The following is a 20,151-nucleotide window of genomic DNA, read 5'->3' as shown; positions in this document are numbered from 1 at the left end:
ATGAGAAATCGCTGGTCAACTTTTAACCCTTATAACTTCCTAACAAAAAAAATTTTGGTTCCAAAATTGTGCTGATGTAAAGTAAACATGTGGGAAATGTTAGTTATCAAGTTTTTTTGGGTGCCGTATCTCTGTGATTTAAGGGCATAAAAATTCAAAGTTGGAAAATTGCGAAATTTTCAAAATTTTCACCAAATTTCCATTTTTCTCACAAATAAACGCAAGTTATTTGAATGAAATTTTACCACTAACATGAAGTACAATATGTCACGAGAAAACAATGTCAGAATCACCGGGATCCATGGAAGCGTTCCAGAGTTATGACCTCATAAAGGTACAGTGGTCAGAATTGTAAAAATTGGCCCGGTCATGAACGTGCAAACCACCCTTGGGGGTGAAGGGGTTAATGAAAAAGTGGTGTGTGGTCCCTTTAATTTTCCACCCGGGGAAGAGAGGCGCTACTGTGTACCGAAGTACACCAACCTGACAGACAGGGGAACGAGAAAAGGGTAAAAGAAAATTCCACTCACAAATAATACTCTCACAAATAACAGAGGTATACACCAGGGTGTGAAGGACGGGGGGGAGAAAATAAAGCAGGAATGGATTAGGACTCTCCAAGCGTACAAACCAAGCAACAGTCGCACAGTAAACTCCTCCAGCACTCCAAACACCAGCTCCTCTCTCTCTCTCTCTCTCTCTCCAGATCCTTGTAGCAAATGCTATCTCAGACAATGATCTGGCCTGCAGACCTAGTTTTTATAGGAGAGAGGAGTGGTTAACCAAGCACAGCTGCAAGCAGGGATTTCCACATGGCCGATTAACCCCTGTCCTGCTGAAAGAAAACAAACACCCTTAATATGCCGGAGAAGTGCTTCTTCTTAGTGGCAAAGCAGGAGCCATCAGACGCTGCGGTCTTCAGGCTCTGTTCTGTCGCGGTAACCCCGTGACAAATGTTCCCTGGACAGTGATCCATATGTCATCCGTGTGCAATGCGAGGATGCGATTTTCTTGCATCTAAGTATCAGTATGGCATTCGTATGGCCAGATTTTCACGCCGGCTTGCAGAATGGACATATAATGGATCCATGGCCTCAAATATTTTTGAAAACATATATACAGTCTAAATGTATATATTTATATTTCATACAGCGGTAGATAGCAGAATAGCCGATAATTCAATTGTCAGCATCTGTAAAATCATTACAGAACCCGACAGGATATGAGACATACAGTAAACCATTGCATAATAATGTTAGTAGTGTGTGTGTGTGTGTGTGTGTGTGTGTGTGTGTGTAAAAATTTCGAGCTGTAGGTCTTAAATTAAAGTCACCGGCTTGCCCTCTCTGGCAGAGAAAATTGCGCGGGAGCCCACGCAAGTTTTTTCCATGAATTAATCCTTTAATTTAACACTTACAGCTCTAAATTTTTATACACACACACACTACTAACATTACTAGTGAGGAACATGTATAAATCTAACGGATATGCAATGGTTTACTGTATGTAAACCATGTCTCATATCCTGTCAAGTTCTGTAATGATTTTACAGATGCCGACAATTGATTTTTTATCTATTCTGCTATCTATATCTATCTATCTACTTGTCATGTCGGCGGTCACGGCTGCACCCGCTCCTGCCCCTCCTCCAGCGGCAACCGCCGCCACCTCCTCCTACTGGCGTCCTCGCCGCGGCACGCTCCCACGCTCTGCCTCCCCTCCTGTGACGGCACCGCGCTCCTTCCTTAGGGCGCGCGCGCGCACCAGCGTCCCCTCTTCTGCCTACGGGGGTGGCGCCGGGGGCGGCACGTACCGCCCGCTTCCGGACCCTAGGGTATTTCTGGCGCGCTCTCTATTGAGAGGACGCCTGAGAGTTGCTGTGTGCTCGCCACGCTGCGCTTTGGCCCCTTTCCGGTTTCTATAGTGCCGCCTGTGTCCTGTCTGTCTTCCCCGTGGCTACCAGCCCCCGGCTCTGCTTCCTTGTTCCCAGTGTTCTCTCACCCTGCATGACCGCCCTGTTCTCCCTCCTGGTACCTCCTTGTGTGCATCCTCCCGGTCCTCTCCCCTCTAGTACCTGCTCCCTGTCGGTCTACCCATCCTGTAATCCTGTTAAGGTCCTCTACCTCTCAGTCCAGTACTCCTGCCTACGGGCGCCTCTTGTCCTTGAGCCGCCCCTCCTGGTACCGGCTGTCGCGGTTCTGTCCTCGGTAGTCTTGCCCCAAACGATCCCTGTATAGGGGTCGGTCTTCACCTGGAGTGCTCGACCCCCCGGGGCTCCAGATCCGCGACCCAGAGGGTCCACTCTCGGACATCCGTTTTCAAAAAACGTCACAGTACTCTCAGGCCATGGACCCCGCCGGTGCCACATCTGCCACGCAGAAGGAACTGTTGTTCCTGCGTGAAAATCAGGCCCGAAACATGTCTTTCATGAAGTCCATGGACACCCGTTTGTCCGCTATGCAGACCTCTGACCCCGGGCATGCTCCCCTCCTAACCAGCCTGCAGCAGGAGCTCGCGCAGCAGCGCGATGCCCAGTCCCACATTTTGGGGTATATGGCATCCATCGATGACCGACTGCTTGCCTTGCAGTCCGCTGCGGTCGTCTCTAACCCTCCCAGGGACGCCGTCTCCTCCCCGCCCCCCCGCCTGGGTAAGCCTCCCAGATATGGTGGAGATCCTAAACTTTGTCGGGGCTTCTTAAACCAGTGCAGACTGCACTTCGAGCTGTTACCCCAACAATATCCCACGGATCGCGCCAAGGTGGCGTTCATAGTATCCCACCTCGAGGGAGAAGCCCTGTCCTGGGTGAACCCTCTATGGGAGAGGGATGATCCCGTCGTAGCGAGTATCCAGAACTTTCTGGAAACATTTCGTAAGGTGTTTGATGAACCCGGCCGCTTGGCCTCTACCACAGAAGCTCTCTTTAATCTCCGCCAAGGGTCGCTTACTGTGGGGCAGTACGCCATCCGTTTTCGGACGTTGTCGTCAGAACTCGGATGGAATAATGAGGCACTTGTGGGTGCCTTCTGGAGAGGCCTTTCCGGCAAGATTAAAGACGAGCTAGCCGGTCGGGATACCCCCACCATTCTGGAGGACCTTATAGCCCTGGCTACACGCATAGACCTCCGATTTTTGGAGCGCTCGCGGGAATCGGTTAGAGAACGCAGACCCTTCAGGCTATATCAAGCGCCCATTCCACGCTCTGCAGCTCCCTCTACTAGCAGCGTCCCCGAGCCCATGCAGGTAGATCGGGTCAGGTTGACCGAGCAGCGTCGCAGAGAGAGGATGACAAACGGGCTCTGCCTGTACTGTGGTGGGGCTAATCACTTCATCCGCACTTGTCCTGAGAGGCCGGGAAACACCTCCACCTAGGTCAGGTAAGAGAGGTCTCCCTAGGTGATCATAATTCCTCTCTGCCTCTTACCCTTTCAGCTTTAATTGTTTCAGGATGGGAGCGCAGATCTGTAGAGGCGTATGTGGACTCGGGTGCGGCTGGCAATTTCATCCGACAGCAAGAGGTGGACCAACTTCAGATTCCGGTGGTTATCCTAAAAGACCCACGGGCTATCACCTCCGTCGATGGAACACCCCTTCCCAGGCTCGTTACCAGGATCACGACCGAAGTGGACTTACAAATTGGAGCTCTTCATTTTGAAAAGATAGCCTTCTACGTTCTGCCTAAATTGTCTCACGCTGTTCTCCTCGGATTACCCTGGCTTCGGCTGCACAAGCCAGTTGTCGACTGGCGCTCAGGGGAGATCCTCCACTGGGGTCAGTCCTGCCACACTCGTTGTTTGCAATCCGTCCTCCATCCTCGTCTCCTGCCAACGCCGGCCAATCTCACGGGTCTCCCTGCACCGTACTACGTGTACGCCGACGTTTTCAGTAGAAAAGAAGCGGAGTCTCTGCCTCCGCATCGGGCCTATGACTGCCCTATCAACTTGCTTCCCGGAGCCACTCCGCCCAGGGGGAGGACGTATCCCTTATCTCCAGCAGAGACCACGGCCATGACTGAATACATCCGGGAGAACTTGGCGAAGGGGTTCATCCGAAAGTCCTCGTCCCCAGCAGGTGCAGGCTTCTTCTTTGTTCGGAAGAAAGACGGATCTCTTAGACCATGTATCGACTACCGGGGCCTGAACAATATTACAGTTAAGAATCGATACCCACTTCCACTTATCCCAGAACTCTTCGACCAGCTGAGAGGGGCTCGAATCTTCACGAAGCTGGACCTGCGGGGAGCCTACAATTTGATCCGGATTCGCGCAGGCGATGAATGGAAGACGGCCTTCAATACCCGTGATGGTCATTATGAGTATTTAGTCATGCCGTTTGGTCTCTGCAATGCTCCAGCTGTCTTCCAGGAGTTCGTTAACGAGATGTTTCGGGACCTTCTGTACTCTTGCGTAATAGTGTATTTAGACGATATCCTCATCTTTTCGCCTGACCTTTCCTCCCATCGGAGAAGCGTACGCATGGTCCTGCACCGTCTCCGGGAGAATCACCTCTACGCCAAGATTGAGAAGTGCCTCTTCGAGCAGACCTCGTTACCCCTCTTGGGTCATGTCATCACAGATTCCGGTCTGAAGATGGATCCCGAGAAACTCTCGGCGGTACTCGAGTGGCCCCGTCCTGTCGGAATCAAAGCCATCCAGCGTTTCCTCGGATTCGTGAATTATTACCGACAGTTCGTGCCGCATTTTTCCTTGTTGACCAAACCTATCTCGGCCTTGACCCACAAAGGAACTAAGCCTGATCACTGGTCCTCCGAGGCGGAAGATGCCTTTCTGGCGCTGAAACGCTCCTTTGCAGCAGCACCGGTCCTACATCGGCCGGTGGCCAGTAGGCCTTTTGTTCTTGAAGTGGACGCCTCTTCCACCGGAGCTGGGGCGATCCTCTCCCAGCGAGTTCCCCCTGGACGACTGGTTCCCTGCTGGTTCTTTTCCAAGTCCTTTTCGCCAGCAGAGTGCAACTACTCCATCGGAGATCGGGAGTTGCTGGCCATCAAGATGGCTATGGAAGAGTGGCGGTACCTGCTCGAGGGGGCTGTGCACCCCTGTACCATCTTCACGGACCACAAGAATTTGGCCTATCTGCAGTCCGCCCAAAGGCTCAATTCCAGACAACCAGATGGGCCTTGTATTTTTCTCGATTCGACTTCCAGCTTCACTTCCGGCCCGGTAATAAGAACACCAAAGCAGATGCACTTTCCAGATCTCTACAGTCGCCAGAAGAGGACGAGAACCCCTCGTATATTATCGAGCCTGCCAAAGTGATCACCGTGGCCCCGGTGAACTTTTCTACTCCTCCACCAGGCAAGACCTTCGTGCCTCAGAATAAACGTCTGGAGGTGTTGCGCTGGGGGCACTCCTCCAAGGTTGCGGGGCACGTGGGGTCCAAGAAGACTCTATCGCTTCTCTCACGTTATTACTGGTGGGCCACCCTTCGCCAAGACGTGGCAGATTTTGTTGCCTCTTGCTCAACCTGTGCGCAGAACAAGGTTCCAAGAACTTTGCCCTCCGGTCTTCTCCATCCGTTGCCGGTGCCGGAGGCCCCTTGGCAGCAAATTGCCATGGACTTTATAACCGACTTGCCCTGCTCAGCTGGTTGCACCACCATCTTAGTTGTAGCTGACCGCTTCTCTAAGATGGCTCATTTCATCCCCCTGGCCGGGCTGCCCTCCGCTCCGAAGTTGGCCGAGATCTTCATCCATCAGATCTTCAGGTTGCATGGTCTTCCCCTACGGATTGTGTCTGATCGAGGGGTCCAATTTACTTCTCGCTTCTGGAGGGCTCTATGTCAGCTTATGGGTACGTCCCTCGACTTCTCCTCCGCCTATCACCCGCAGACCAATGGGCAGGTGGAACGGGTTAATCAGGACCTAACAACTTACCTGCACCACTTTTCCAATGCCCACCAGGATAATTGGGTCTCTCTTCTACCCTGGGCTGAATTCGCCCATAATAACCACCCCAGCGAGTCGACCACCAAAACTCCGTTCTTTGTGGTTTCTGGTCGCAATCCTGGTGTTCCACTACCCTTTGTCGCCTCTTCAGGAGTTCCCGCAGCTGATGCCCTCGCCACAGAATTTTCGAATATTTGGAAGGAGACCAGAGAGGCTCTTGTGAAGACCAGTGCCCGAATCAAAAGACATGCAGACAAGAGACGGAGGGACCTTCCCCCATACCACCCTGGTGATAAGGTCTGGCTCTCAACCAAGCACATCCGCTTGAAAGTTCCTTCCTATAAGCTGTGTCTTCGTTACATCGGTCCCTTCGAGGTACTAAAACGCATCAATGAAGTGTCTTACAGACTGAGGTTGTCGGCTTCACTCCGGGTCCCTAACGCCTTTCACGTCTCGCTCTTGAAACCTGTAGTTCTGAATCGGTTCCAACCAGTCTTCGTTGCCCCTCTTTTACCTATTGGGTCGGATGACATCTTTGAAGTAAAGGATATTTTAGCCATGAAGAGAGTCAGGGGGAGGACTTTCTTTCTCATTGAGTGGAAGGGATTTGGTCCTGAGGAAAGGTCTTGGGAGCCTCAAAAGAATATCAACGCTCCTCTAATACTAAAAAAGTTTCTGGCCAATCTCAGAAAGGGGGGATACAAAGAGGGGGGTACTGTCATGTCGGCGGTCACGGCTTCACCCGCTCCCGCCCCTCCTCCAGCGGCAACCGCCGCCACCTCCTCCTACCGGCGTCCTCGCCGCGGCGCGCTCCCACGCTCTGCCTCCCCTCCTGTGATGGCACCGCGCTCCTTCCTTAGGGCGCGCGCACCAGCGTCCCCTCTTCTGCCTACGGGGGGTGGCGCCGGGGGCGGCACGTACCGCCCGCTTCCGGACCCTAGGGTATTTCTGGCGCGCTCTCTATTGAGAGGACGCCTGAGAGTTGCTGTGTGCTCGCCACGCTGCGCTTTGGCCCCTTTCCGGTTTCTATAGTGCCGCCTGTGTCCTGTCTGTCTTCCCCGTGGCTACCAGCCCCCGGCTCTGCTTCCTTGTTTCAAGTGTTCTCTCACCCTGCATGACCGCCCTGTTCTCCCTCCTGGTACCTCCTTGTGTGCATCCTCCCGGTCCTCTCCCCTCTAGTACCTGCTCCCTGTCGGTCTACCCATCCTGTAATCCTGTTAAGGTCCTCTACCTCTCAGTCCAGTACTCCTGCCTACGGGCGCCTCTTGTCCTTGAGCCGCCCCTCCTGGTACCGGCTGTCGCGGTTCTGTCCTCGGTAGTCTTGCCCCAAACGATCCCTGTATAGGGGTCGGTCTTCACCTGGAGCGCTCGACCCCCGGGGCTCCAGATCCGCGACCCAGAGGGTCCACTCTCGGACGTCCATTTTCAAAAAACGTCACACTACTGCTCAAAAAAATAATTGGAACACATCCTAGTGCATTGTGTTGTTTATAGAATCGTAGAGTTGGAAGGGACCTCCTGGGCCATCTGGTCCAACCCCCTGCTCAAAGCAGGATTCGCTAAATCATCCCAGTCAGATGTCTGTCCAGCCTCTGTTTGAAGACTTCCATTGAAGGAGAACTCACCACTTCTCGTGGCAGCCTGTTCCACTCATTGATCACTCTAACTGTCAAAAAGTTTTTTCTAATATCTAATCTGTGTCTCCTCCCATTCAGTTTCATCCCATTGCTTCTAGTCTTTCCTCGTGCAAATGAGAATAAAGTTGATCCTTCTAAAATGTGACAGCCCTTTAGATATTTGTAGACAGCTATTAAGTCTCCTCTCAGTCTTCTCTTTTGCAAACTAAACATTCCCAAATCCTGCAACCTTTCCTCATAAGACAGGGTTTGCAGACCGGTCACCATTCTGGTCGCTCTTTTCTGAACTTGCTCCAGTTTGTTGATGTCTTTTTTAAAATGTGGTGCCCAAAACTGGACACAATATTCCAGATGAGGTCTGACCAAAGAGGAGTAGAGGGAAATAATGACTTCACGTGATCTAGACTGTATGCTTCTGTTAATACATCCTAGAATTGCATTTGCCTTTTTTGCTGCTGCATCACACTGTTGACTCATATTCAGTCTGTGATCTATTAGTATACCCAAGTCTTTTTCACATGTGCTGTCACTTAGCCCTATTCCTCCCATTCTATATCTGCTTTTTTCATTTTTATTGCCCAGATGTAGTACTTTGCATTTCTCCCTGTTAAAAACCATTCTGTTAGTTGCTGCCCACTTCTCCAGTTTATTTAAATCTTTTTGAATCCTCTCTCTCTCTTCTCTAGTATTAGGCTGGTTTCACATTAGCGCTTTTTAAGCGCACGCACGGCCGGGGGTAGCTCCGCCCCTGAGCCGGCTCTCTGCCCGGCGTGCCCGCCCCTTGCTTGTAGCGCCGCCTCCTAGCGCACAGCGGCGCCTGCGATCGGCGCACCCTATCTTTAGCATAGGGTGCGCAGATCGTGCGCAGGCCGTGCGCTAGTTGCGCTTTGACCTGCGCTGCGCACTTTTGACGGTGCGCCGTGCGCGCCAAAATCCGAAAAGTTTGATTTTGGCGCGCACGGCGCACCGTCAAAAGTGCGCAGCGCAGGTCAAAGTGCAACTAGCGCACGGCCTGCGCACGATCTGCGCACCCTATGCTAAAGATAGGGTGCGCCGATCGCAGGCGCCGCTGTGCGCTAGGAGGCGGCGCTACAAGCAAGGGGCGGGCACGCCGGGCAGAGAGTCGGCTCGGGGGCGGAGCTACCCCCGGCCGTGCGTGCGCTTAAAAAGCGCTAATGTGAAACCAGCCTTAGCTATCCCTCCTAGCTTTGTGTCATCAGCAAATTTAATCAGTTTACCCTCAATTCCTTCATCTAAATCGTTGATAAAGATGTTGAACAATACAGGGCCCAGGACAGAGCCCTGTGGAAAATTGATTTCTACTGCTAGGATTTGAACTCACAACCCCTTGTTTAGAATCCTATACAGAGTACATTACCACTACACTATAAGTTTAAGTGTTCCCTTTATTTTTTTGAGCAGTATATATAGACTGTATATATGTTTTCAAGAATATTTGAGGCCATGGATCCATTATATGTACATTTTGCAAACCGGTGAGAAAATCTTGTCGTACGGATGCCATACGGATGTCACACAGATGCTATGGGTATACATGTACTCTATCTAAAGAACTGAGACGAGCTTCCAGGGCTGCTGAGCGCAGATGGAAAAGATCCCACTCCAATGAGCACTTCATCGCATTCAAACAGTCCCTCACTACTTTCAAGACCACACTCGCCACAGCTAAACAAACCTACTTCTCATCTCTCATATCCTGCCTGTCTCACAACCCTAAACAGTTATTCAACACCTTCAATTCTCTCCTCCATCCCCCAGCACCTCCTCCCTCCCCACTCATCTCAGCTGAAGACTTTGCCTCATTTTTCAAGCAGAAGATTGATAACATCAGAGACAGTTTTGGTCAACAACCCCCAGAGCCCCTCCTCCCGACTTCCCAGCCCTCCACCTCCAAAACCAACTTCTCCACCATTACAGAAGATCGACTCTCCACTCTACTCTCAAGATCACATCTCACCACTTGTGCACTTGACCCGATCCCTTCCCACTTCATCCCAAACCTCACCACAGTCTTCATCCCAACCCTAACCCATCTCTTCAACCTATCACTAACAACTGGTGTTTTCCCCTCAAGCTTTAAACATGCCTCCATCACACCTATCCTCAAAAAGCCCTCTCTTGACCCATCCTCTGTATCTAGCTATCGCCCCATATCACTTCTCCCCTATGCCTCCAAGCTACTGGAACAACACGTCTACCTTGAACTGTCCTCCCATCTCTCTTCTTGCTTCCTCTTCGACTGCTTACAATCTGGCTTCAGGTCACACAACTCCACTGAAACTGCCCTTACTAAGGTCACCAATGACCTCTTAACCACCAAGAGCAAGCGACACTACTCTGTCCTCCTCCTCCTGGACCTGTCGGCTGCCTTTGACACAGTGGACCATTCCATATTATTACAGACCCTCTCATCCCTTGGCATCACAGACTTGGCCCTATCCTGGATCTCATCATACCTAACAGACTGGATATTCAGCATCTCCCACTCACACACCACCTCCTCTCCTCGCCTCCTATCTGTCGGAGTCCCACAAGGTTCAGTCCTAGGACCCCTGCTCTTCTCCATTTACACCTTTGGCCTGGGACAGCTCATAGAATCTCATGGCTTTCAGTATCATCTCTATGCTGATGACACACAGATCTACATCTCTGGACCAGATATCACCTCCCTACTAACCAGAATCCCTCAATATCTGTTCACTATTTCATCCTTCTTCTCTGCTAGATTTCTGAAACTTAACATGGACAAAACAGAATTCATCATCTTTCCCCCATCTCACGTGACCCCCCCCAACAAACCTATCCATTACAGTAAATGGCTGCCCACTCTCCCCAGTCCCACAAGCTCGCTGCCTCGGGGTAATCCTTGACGCTGATCTCTCCTTCAAACCACATATCCAAGCCCTTTCCACTTCCTGCCGACTTCAACTCAAAAATATTTCACGAATCCATTCATTCCTCAACCAAAAATCTGCAAAAACCCTAGTCCATGCCCTCATAATCTCTCGCCTTGACTACTGCAACCTCCTGCTCTGTGGCCTCCCCTCGAACACTCTCGCACCCCTCTAATCTATTCTAAACTCCGCTGCCCGACTAATCCACCTGTCCCCCCGCTATTCCCCAGCTTCTCCCCTCTGTCAATCCCTTCACTGGCTCCCCATTGCCCAGAGACTCCAGTACAAAACCCTAACCATGACATACAAAGCCATTCACAACCTGTCTCCTCAATACAACTGTGACCTCGTCTCCCGGTACTTTCCTGCACGCAACCTCCGATCCTCACAAGATCTCCTTCTCTACTCCCCTCTTATCTCCTCTTCCCACAATCGCATACAAGATTTCTCTCGCGCATCACCCCTACTCTGGAACTCTCTACCACAACATATCAGACTCTCACCTACCATCGAAACCTTCAAAAAGAGCCTGAAGACCCACCTCTTCCGACAAGCCTATAACTTGCAGTAACCACCGATCGACCAAACCGCTGCATGACCAGCTCTACCCTCGCCTACTGTATTTTCACCCATCCCTTGTAGATTGTGAGCCTTCGCGGGCAGGGTCCTCTGTCCTCCTGTACCAGTTATGACTTGTATTGTTTAACATTATTGTACTTGTTTTTATGTATACCCCTCCTTACATGTAAAGCGCCATGGAATAAATGGCGCTATAACAATAAATAATAATAATCTTTTCTATTTTAACCTGTCAGTGTGATTTTACAGTATAGCGCACTGAATTGCTGGTGCGTATTTTTCACAAGTCACACGCATGGTCCGTGTGTAATCCGTTTGCATTGGCGAGTCTCGGGTGTAACACGGTGCCAATTGCAGCATGATGCGATTTCACCCTCACGTATAATACGGGCGATGAAAAAACGGATGATGGGAGCTGCCCCATAGATTAACATTGGTCCGAGTGCTATGCGATTTTTTCTCGCATAGCACTCATCCGTATTTCTCTCTAGTGTGACTCCGGCCTTAAGGTTTTCACCTTTACCCAAAATCCAGCCAGCCCAGGGCAAGACAAGAAAATGTGGAACTGAGAACTTGATGCTGAGCAACAACACCAGCAAATATTTGGGAGCTAGTGGTTCAGTCTATGAAGGAGCTCTGGAGTGTGATACCAAAACATCAACATTTTATATTAATTTTCCATATAAAGGGTGCAGATATAGAATTTGGAAGCCTTTTCCCATATATTCTGCCAGCATTGGGGAGACAATGACCTTCCCAGAAAAGACTCCCATCTATCCATATATGGATGTTTCAAGGGGGGAGTCAGTCCAAGAAGAACCCAGGATCCTGTAAATATCTGATATTAACCCTTTCGTTGCCGTGCCTTTCTTACAAAGTCTCTCAAATTTTGTTGGTTTAGAAACCTTCAATAAGCCACATAATGAAGACGCCAGGTGCTTAATCTGCATGAACTAGAAGAACTCTCTATTAGTTATAGCAAATTTACTGTAAATGTTATAATATCAAACGAGAGAACTTCCATTGTGTTTCCATCCACCAAATCTGCAAATCTAAATAATCCTGTCGAAATCCACGGGTGGACCATTGTCGGTTCCAAACTATTTGGTATCAGCGGCTGGTATATAAAAGATATCATTGAGGAATTGGGAGAGACCACACGAAAACGCCTTGTACATGAGAGCCAAAGATCCCCCGTAAACTGCATAGGGCCCAACAAAAGTAAATGGTATCTTAATAGGCTTAGTCTACCATAAAAGGGAGTTCTGGTGGATCGGAGCCCATCATATCTTTTCTATTTCAGTCCAAATATTGTAAGCCCATAATGAAGCTCATGAGGGAATCCTCTTCAGGTGTACTGCCCAATAGTATTTAACGATATCCAGAACAGACACGCCCCCCTTGTGATCTATGAGATGTGAGACCACTTTTATATATTCTATGGTGTCTTTCGTTCCATATGAACTTCATTATAGCAGCTTGGAGAGACCTAAGTTCCCCAAGAGGAACTTTAACGTAGAGAGTCTCAAAATAATAAAGTGGCTTAGGCAAATGTGGCATCCACTTAGTCAAAAGCCCCCTCAACGGGGGCGTGGTTTGCAGGGGGAAGGGAGCAGACGTGTTTACCAGGAGCTCCCGCTCTTTCCCTAATTAAGCTTACTAAAGTTTACTAAAAAGCGGAGTTTGGGACTTTAAAACTCCTGTGAAGATGCCTGGATTACAAAATAGTGGAGGAAAAGCTGATCCAAAGAAGAAAAATCCTTCTTTTGGACGAGGAAGCACCGTGAGGAGATTCAGTGGAGGCCTTCCTTCCCCCGGAGCCAAACAGTCTGAGCCACTGCTTCAACCTGTCAGCTCTGGACAATTGCAAGTGAAGCTGAAGCTTAAGGAAACCCAGGGGACCCCACACAGCACAGGAACAAAGAAGAAAGTCTGCAGCGTTGTGCCAGCAATAGTGGAGACAAGCCCAAAGAAGCTCCATAAGACCGCGGTCAGGTCAGTAGCAAGGAGGCCGCGGGAGAGAGCGGAGGAGGTGCCCCAGGTGTCAGCGACGTCCATGTGCAGCAGCGCGTCCTCAGATGAGCAGAGGGAGGAAGACAGGAGCCCAGGAGATGCAGCGGTTCTTACATCGGCAGCAGGAGCAGGAGGAGATAAGTTGCAAGCAGCCGTGTTGGTGAGGAAGAGCACCGATATGAAGCCACCGCCTCAGAGAGAACCCGCGGTGAGATCAAAGGCTTGGAGACCGCGGGGAGCTGAAAGCAAGAGCCCGGGAGGCGCGGTGGGTGTTGTAGCAGCAGCAGGAGCGGGAAGAAACCGGCAGCAGGCAGCGGGGACAGAGAAGAAAGGCAGCGCTCTACTACCGCTGCCCAGACAGGAGCCCGTGGCAGGATTAACAGCGGCGTTTAAGAGTGGAGGTGCAGGAGCAGGAGGAGGCCAGCGGCAGGCGGCGGTGAACACAGCAGCAGTGTCGGGAGCTGGCAGGAGTCAGGAATCCACGCTGTTGACAGAAGCAGGAGAAAGCCCAGGTACAGCGGCGGTGATGACAGCAGAAGTGGTGGTGTCAGGAGTGGATGGGAGTCGGGGAGTCGCTGCATCATCCACTTCATCGCTGAGAGCAGGAGCGGGAGAGAGTCCGAGTACAGCAGTGGCGTTTGGAGCAGACAGGAGCCCGGGTGACGTGGCGGTGTGCAGGTTGGAGGAGATGGGAGCGGAGAAAGGCTGGAGACAAGCGGCCATGTCGGGGAGGATCAGAGTGACACAGCAGGGGAGACTTGATGGGAGAGACTCTGCTGAATGGAAAGGGGGTGAATTTCACCCTTCAAATCGATCAAGCAGCGGTGATCTAGGAGGGGAATCTCATCTATGTGACTCAGCAGGGTTTGGGGAGAAAATTGAACGTGATTGCAGTACGGCTCCTTTAATGTATAAATCTAACAGGTCTTTTTCATCCAGGTTGGCTATTAACGGCAGGCTTAGGTATGATGCGCCAGTGTTTCTCCCAGGGAGATCTGGGGAGGTTAATAACAGGGCTCGGGAGGGTAAAAAAGGGGAAATAGATGATATAACAATTCCAAAGAATAATCCAGGAGAGTTATGTCTTAGCCCTGGGATGGGGAAAGTCTCTGAGAAATATATGAAGCGCAGGGAATTAGCTGAAGCAGGTTGTGATATTGTTCTTCCCAAAGCTAATAATAACATAGAAGTTTTATCAGATTATTCATACAATTTCTATAACTCATTGGAAGGTCTGGAAAGTGTTTTATCGGAGGATTTTATAGAGGAGATGGAATCACCTGAATTTGGGGAAAGCGACTTTTCCACTGGCAGAGACTCTGGGGGGTATAGTTCTTCAGATTCACTCTCAGACAATATTATTAGAGATGACAACAATGATTTTGGAGGAGGCTACATTACTCAGATACAAATAAAATAGATTCTGACAAGTTATGCACAAGCAACAAGCGTAATTTCTCTAATACATCATTAATAGACGCAATACCTGCCTCTGATGATTACCCTACAGAGGGATTTATGGCTAGGATGCTTAAAGCCCTTTTGTTATCTGTGGAAACTCTAGGGAAAAATTCCATTACAGATATTGATTCAAAAGCAATGATCGAAAAAATAGAAAGTACCGATTCTAAACAAGCTAAAGCCTCTGAGACCTATATAAAAAAGCTTTTTCAAAAGACACTGTCTCTATTTGCAGAGGATTATCACTGTAATTCTACTGAGATTTCTGTCAGCTCATCTCTTGAACCCAAATTAGTTGAACCAAATTTCTCAAAATATGAGTCCTTATGCACTGAGGGAATTAGGAGCTTATCCACTCTGTCAAAGTCAGTGGAAAAGATCCAAAATGATATTGATTCCTTTAGAAACAATCTAGCTGCATATGAAGATTTTAGGAGAAAAAATAATGTTAAAATTAGAGGGATCCCCGAGACAGTTCAGACCTTCCAAAAGTTACATTTTCTCTATGATCCACCATATAATTCCAAATATTGAAGAGAGAAACTTGATTGAAAAGGCTTTTAGAATCCGCCGACCTGCTTCTCTTCCTCCTGGTGTTGCTAGGGATGTTATTGTCTCATTCTACCTTAACTGGGCTAGGAACATGCTTTTAAATATTTCGAAAGAGCCAACATTTTCATCATCTCCCTATGGTCATCTAACTTTTTACAAAGAAAGACCTGTCTAAAGACACCTGGGTAAAAAGAAAATTGTTTTACGCCACAACAAGCGAACTCCTTCGTGCCGGTATTCCCTATAACTGGACTCAGTATTCAGATCTTCAGATCAAGTTTGCATCTAAAATAATTCTTATCTCTTCACCGGAGGAGGGAACTGAATTCCTGAATGGCGCAGGAATATTAAACTCTACAACCTCTGCTGGACTCTCTAAATCACCTAAATCGGATCTTCGCCCTAATTGAGTATGTTGTAAATTTCAAAGAATTGGAATATAATAATAGTTGTCTGTGCTAGAAGGTTAAATTTTGGAGTATAAAATATATAATTTACTAGTTAAATGATAGTTAGTGGATCAGCAATTCTAATATTGTTTATAGCTGGGTGAGGCTAAAGGAGTCCTATTCCACTTTTATAGCTATTGAATGAACCGATTTTTTGCCCCCAATCGGTCTTAGGGCCACCTATGGTGTCCCGGACGGGACAGGCCTTCATACAATTATAGCTATTTGTTTTTTTATATATATAGTATTTTACGTTTTTTTTTTTTTTAAGGTATAGTGGTATCTCTGCTAAATAAAGTTCTACTCAAGGCAAGGCTATGAACAAAATATGTCGTAATTATGTCATGTTGGCATATTGATTTTCATTACTGATATCGATGCAGATTATATGCAGTATAGTCTGTTTATTCATAGCTGTTAGTAATAAGCAGCGAAAAGTTATTGTTCCGTTAGGACGAATACTATGCATTCAACATTTGATTTATATTTGTATTTCGACGTTAAAAAGTAGTAACATTATTGCTTCTATGACGGTACCTTTAAGTATGTCTGCCTGTCTATCCCCCACCTGAGGGTCTCCCTGTCTTTACAGGGGGATTTCTTTCCTATTCCTAACCCTTCCCTTCCTTTCCTGTTAAAAATTTTAAAATTTAATAAAAATTATTGGAAATAAAAGCCCCCTCAACTATCCAAAAAGAGACGGATGGTCACAATTATATAAATTTTTATAGGAAGAGAACAGATTAACCCCCAAGTATTTAATAGCCATGGTTTTCCATCTAAATGTAAAGTTTGTCTTTAAATAGTCAAGGATATTAGGGGGAATGTTCAAGGGTAAGGTCTCTATTTTAGAGGTATTTGATTTATATCCCGACAGCTGTCCATACTCCTTCAAAGTGACTATTAGGTTGGGGAGTGTTATATGAAGTTTAGTGAGGGTCAGTAAAATGTCATAAGCAAATAATGAAATCTTAAATACCTTATTCTTGACTTCAGTCCCTTAGATATTATGATTTTGATGTATCGGGTCCCCCTTATTTTAATAACCAGCTGAGGGAAATCAGACAGCTAGGGGCTAGTGTTAAAAGTATGGGAAGGGGCCAATATCCATGCATCTTCCCAGCCTATTAAAGGGAATCTGTCACCCGATTTTTCGACTATCAGCTGCCGGCACCGCCATCAGGGGCTTATCTACAGCATTCTATAATGCTGTAAATAAGCCCCTGATGTAACCTGAAAGATAAGAAATACAAGTTATATTATACTCACCAGGGGGAGGTCCGGTCTTGGTCCAATGGGTGTCGTGGTCCGGCACCTCCCATCTTGTAGCAGTGACGTCCTCTTCTTTGCTACACGTCGCGGCTCCAGCGCAGGTGTACTTTACCTGCCCTGTTGAGGGCAGAGTAAAGTACTGCAGTGTGCAGGCGCCGGACCTCTCTGATCTGATCCGGCACCTGCTCACTGCAGTACTCTGCTCTGCCCTCATCAGGGCAGAGCAGAGTGTGCCTGCGCAGGAGCCATGATAGGAAGCAAAGAAGAGGACGTCACCGTTAGAAGATGGGAGGCGCCGGATCGGATCACGACACCCTCTGGACCAAAACCGGACCCGGACGGCCCCTGGGTGATTATAATATAACTCAATTTTCTTATCTTTCAGGTTACATCGGGGGCTTATCTACAGCATTACAGAATGCTGTAGATAAGCATGGGGTGACAGATTTCCTTTAATATTAGCTCACAGCTGTATGCTTAGCCTTTAATGGTTATTAAAAAGGAGGGACCTCAAAAAAAATATGTGGGGTCCCCTTTATTTTTAATAAACAGCAACAGCTAAGCAGACAGCTGTGGACTGATATTAATAGGCTGGTAAGGGGCCATGAATATTGTCCCCATTCAAGGCTAACAACATTAGCACTCATTTGCCCCAGAAATGGCAGATCCGTTAGATGCACCAATTCTTGTGTTTCGCCTCGGCTCTTCCAGATATAATGTCTGCTGATATCAAGTACAGGGGTTAGTGATTATGAGGCATCTTTCAGAGACCCCCATTACTAACCCCTTATCATGATAACCTCTGTGTGATCTACCAGCTGTGAACTGCTTTAACCTTAATAATGTCATCACTCACCACTGCAGCTGGGTTCTCATGCTACTCTCATTGTGTTCCAGTGACTGTGGTGAGCTGTCACGCTACTGATGTCACCACTCATCACAGCCTCCGGATGTCAGTGATGTCCATATTACGGATTTATGGTGGACCCTTATGGATTACTATTACTTATAGTAATAAATGGGTAAAAGAGGGTAATTGTTGGGGAGTGCATTTTACAACTAAAAGACTTTTCTGTGTGTGTGTTTGTTTCTTTTGACCATGGGGTTAGTAATGGGGGTGTCTTACAGATGCCTCTCCATTACTAACCTCTGGGTTTGATGTCAGTGAACATTACACAGCTAACATTAACCCCAAAACTATTACTCTGATTGCCACAGCACCAGGGCAATTGGGAAGGCTAAGTTTCTGTGTTGGTGCATCTATTGGATGCGCAATTTCCGGGATGGCTGAGCGCTAGTGTTATTATTCTGGTAATGGGTCAATATCTATTGCCCCTTACCAGACCAATAATATTAGCCTGTAGCTGTCTGCTTAAACTTTGCTAGTTATTAAAAATAGGTGGGACCCCACAAATTTTTTTGGGTCCCCCTTTTTAATAATTAATAAAGGCTAAGCATATACTGTAGTAGCTGTGAGCTGATATTAACCCCTTCCCGACATCCACAGTGGGAGCTGCATTCTCACAAACCACCGTACATATACTTCTTGATGATCGCACAAGCTCATGCTGAGTGCCACTGAAATCAAATGTGGGTGTAAGCTCTATGAGAGTCGACACTCTGCAGCTACACCCACAATTTCATTTAATCCCTCTAATGCCACTGACAATAGTGACAATGTCATCAATGCTCCCTCTCTGCTCCCATTGGCACCACTTGATTGCGTGCTGATGGTCTCTATGGTGACCCCTGGCCAAAAGATGATTGAGAGGTCACCCAGGGATAGTGACCTTTAGGCCGGGGTCACACTGGCGAGGAATACGGCCGAGTGAGAGGCACTAAAAGCACGCATTACACACGGACAAATGATTCTCTATGGGGTCCCTCGCACCAGGCGTATATTTCTCATCCGTATTCTACGCTCCGTGCCAATCGCAGCATGCTGCGATTGTCAGCGTACTACGGCCGTAATACGCCAATGCAAGTCTATGGGTGCGCAAAAAATACGGATTACACACGGACCACACATGTGACTTGCGAGAAATACGCACCCGGTGTCTTTTAGCAAAGCCGGCAATTCAGCGCGCTATACAGTAAACTCACACTGACAGGTTTAATAAAGAAACGAAAGAATAGATATAGACACATAGAATACATATAGAATATATATATATATATATATATATATATATATATATATATGCGCATTCTATGTGTCTATATCTATTCTTTCGTTTCTGTTAGAAACCCTGTCATAGGGCTCCATTATATGTCCATTTTGCAAGGCGGCGAGAAAATCTCACCATACGGATGCCATACGGATTACATACGGATGCTTACATGCGCAAAATACGTGACCACACCTTGCTTACGGATGACATACGGAGCACTGTTTAGGGGTCATTCATCCGTATTACGCATGTAAAATACTGACCGTATTTTGCGTCGGTTAGTGTGACCCCGGCCTTAAGCTCCTGCTCAGAGCAGAAGTTAACACTGTCTCCTCCTAGACTGTGTGACACTGAGCTAATGCAAAAGCATTGCAGAGTATTACATTAATGATCAGGGCAGAGAAAGTTGATGTCCTATACAGGGAATGGGTAAAAAAAAAAAGGAAAAAAAATTGTAAAAATATAAATAAAATCACAAAATAAAGAACAAAAAAAGGAAAAAATATTGATCCAATAAATAAATTTTTGTAAAAACAAAAGTACACAAATTTGGTATCGCCATGTCCAGAACGAACCAACCTATAAAACTTACCCATTAGTTAACCCCTTCAGTGTACGCTGTAAAGAATAAAAAGCGAAGCAAAAAATGCTTTATCATACTGCCAAACAAAAAGTGGAATAAAACGCTATGAAAAAGACGAATGTAAAAAACAATGGTATGTTTGAAAATGTCATCTTGTCCTGCACGCAAAAAAAAAAAACACCATACAGCTCTGTCAATGGAAAAATAAAAAGTTATAGCTCTCAGAATAAGGTGATGCAAAAATAATTATTTTTTCTATAAGGGTATGTGCACACGCTGCGGATTGGGGTGCGGATTTGGCCGCGCGGATTTTGTAAAATCCGCAGGTAAATCTGCAGGTCAAAAGACCTGCGGATTGGCCTGCGGATTTGCCCTGTGGTTTTTCATCTCCACAATGGAGGAGATGGCAAACCGCAGCGGAATCCGCAGAAACAATTGACATGTCAATTCTTTCTGCGGTTTAGAAACTGCAGGAAAACCGCGCGGAAAAATCTGCACCGTCTGCACTGCGGCTTTTAATATCCATAGGATATTATGGTACTGTACACCGCAGCAAAAACTGCTGTGGATCCGCAGCGGCCAAATCCGCTGCGGAACCGCAGCATAATCCGCAG

Source organism: Dendrobates tinctorius, unplaced genomic scaffold (assembly GCF_039654945.1).
Source record: "Dendrobates tinctorius isolate UK_male_01 unplaced genomic scaffold, ASM3965494v1 ptg000250l, whole genome shotgun sequence".
Taxonomy (NCBI): domain Eukaryota; kingdom Metazoa; phylum Chordata; class Amphibia; order Anura; family Dendrobatidae; genus Dendrobates; species Dendrobates tinctorius.
The sequence above is the reverse complement of the archived record's forward strand: the minus strand, read 5'-3'. Positions refer to the sequence as shown.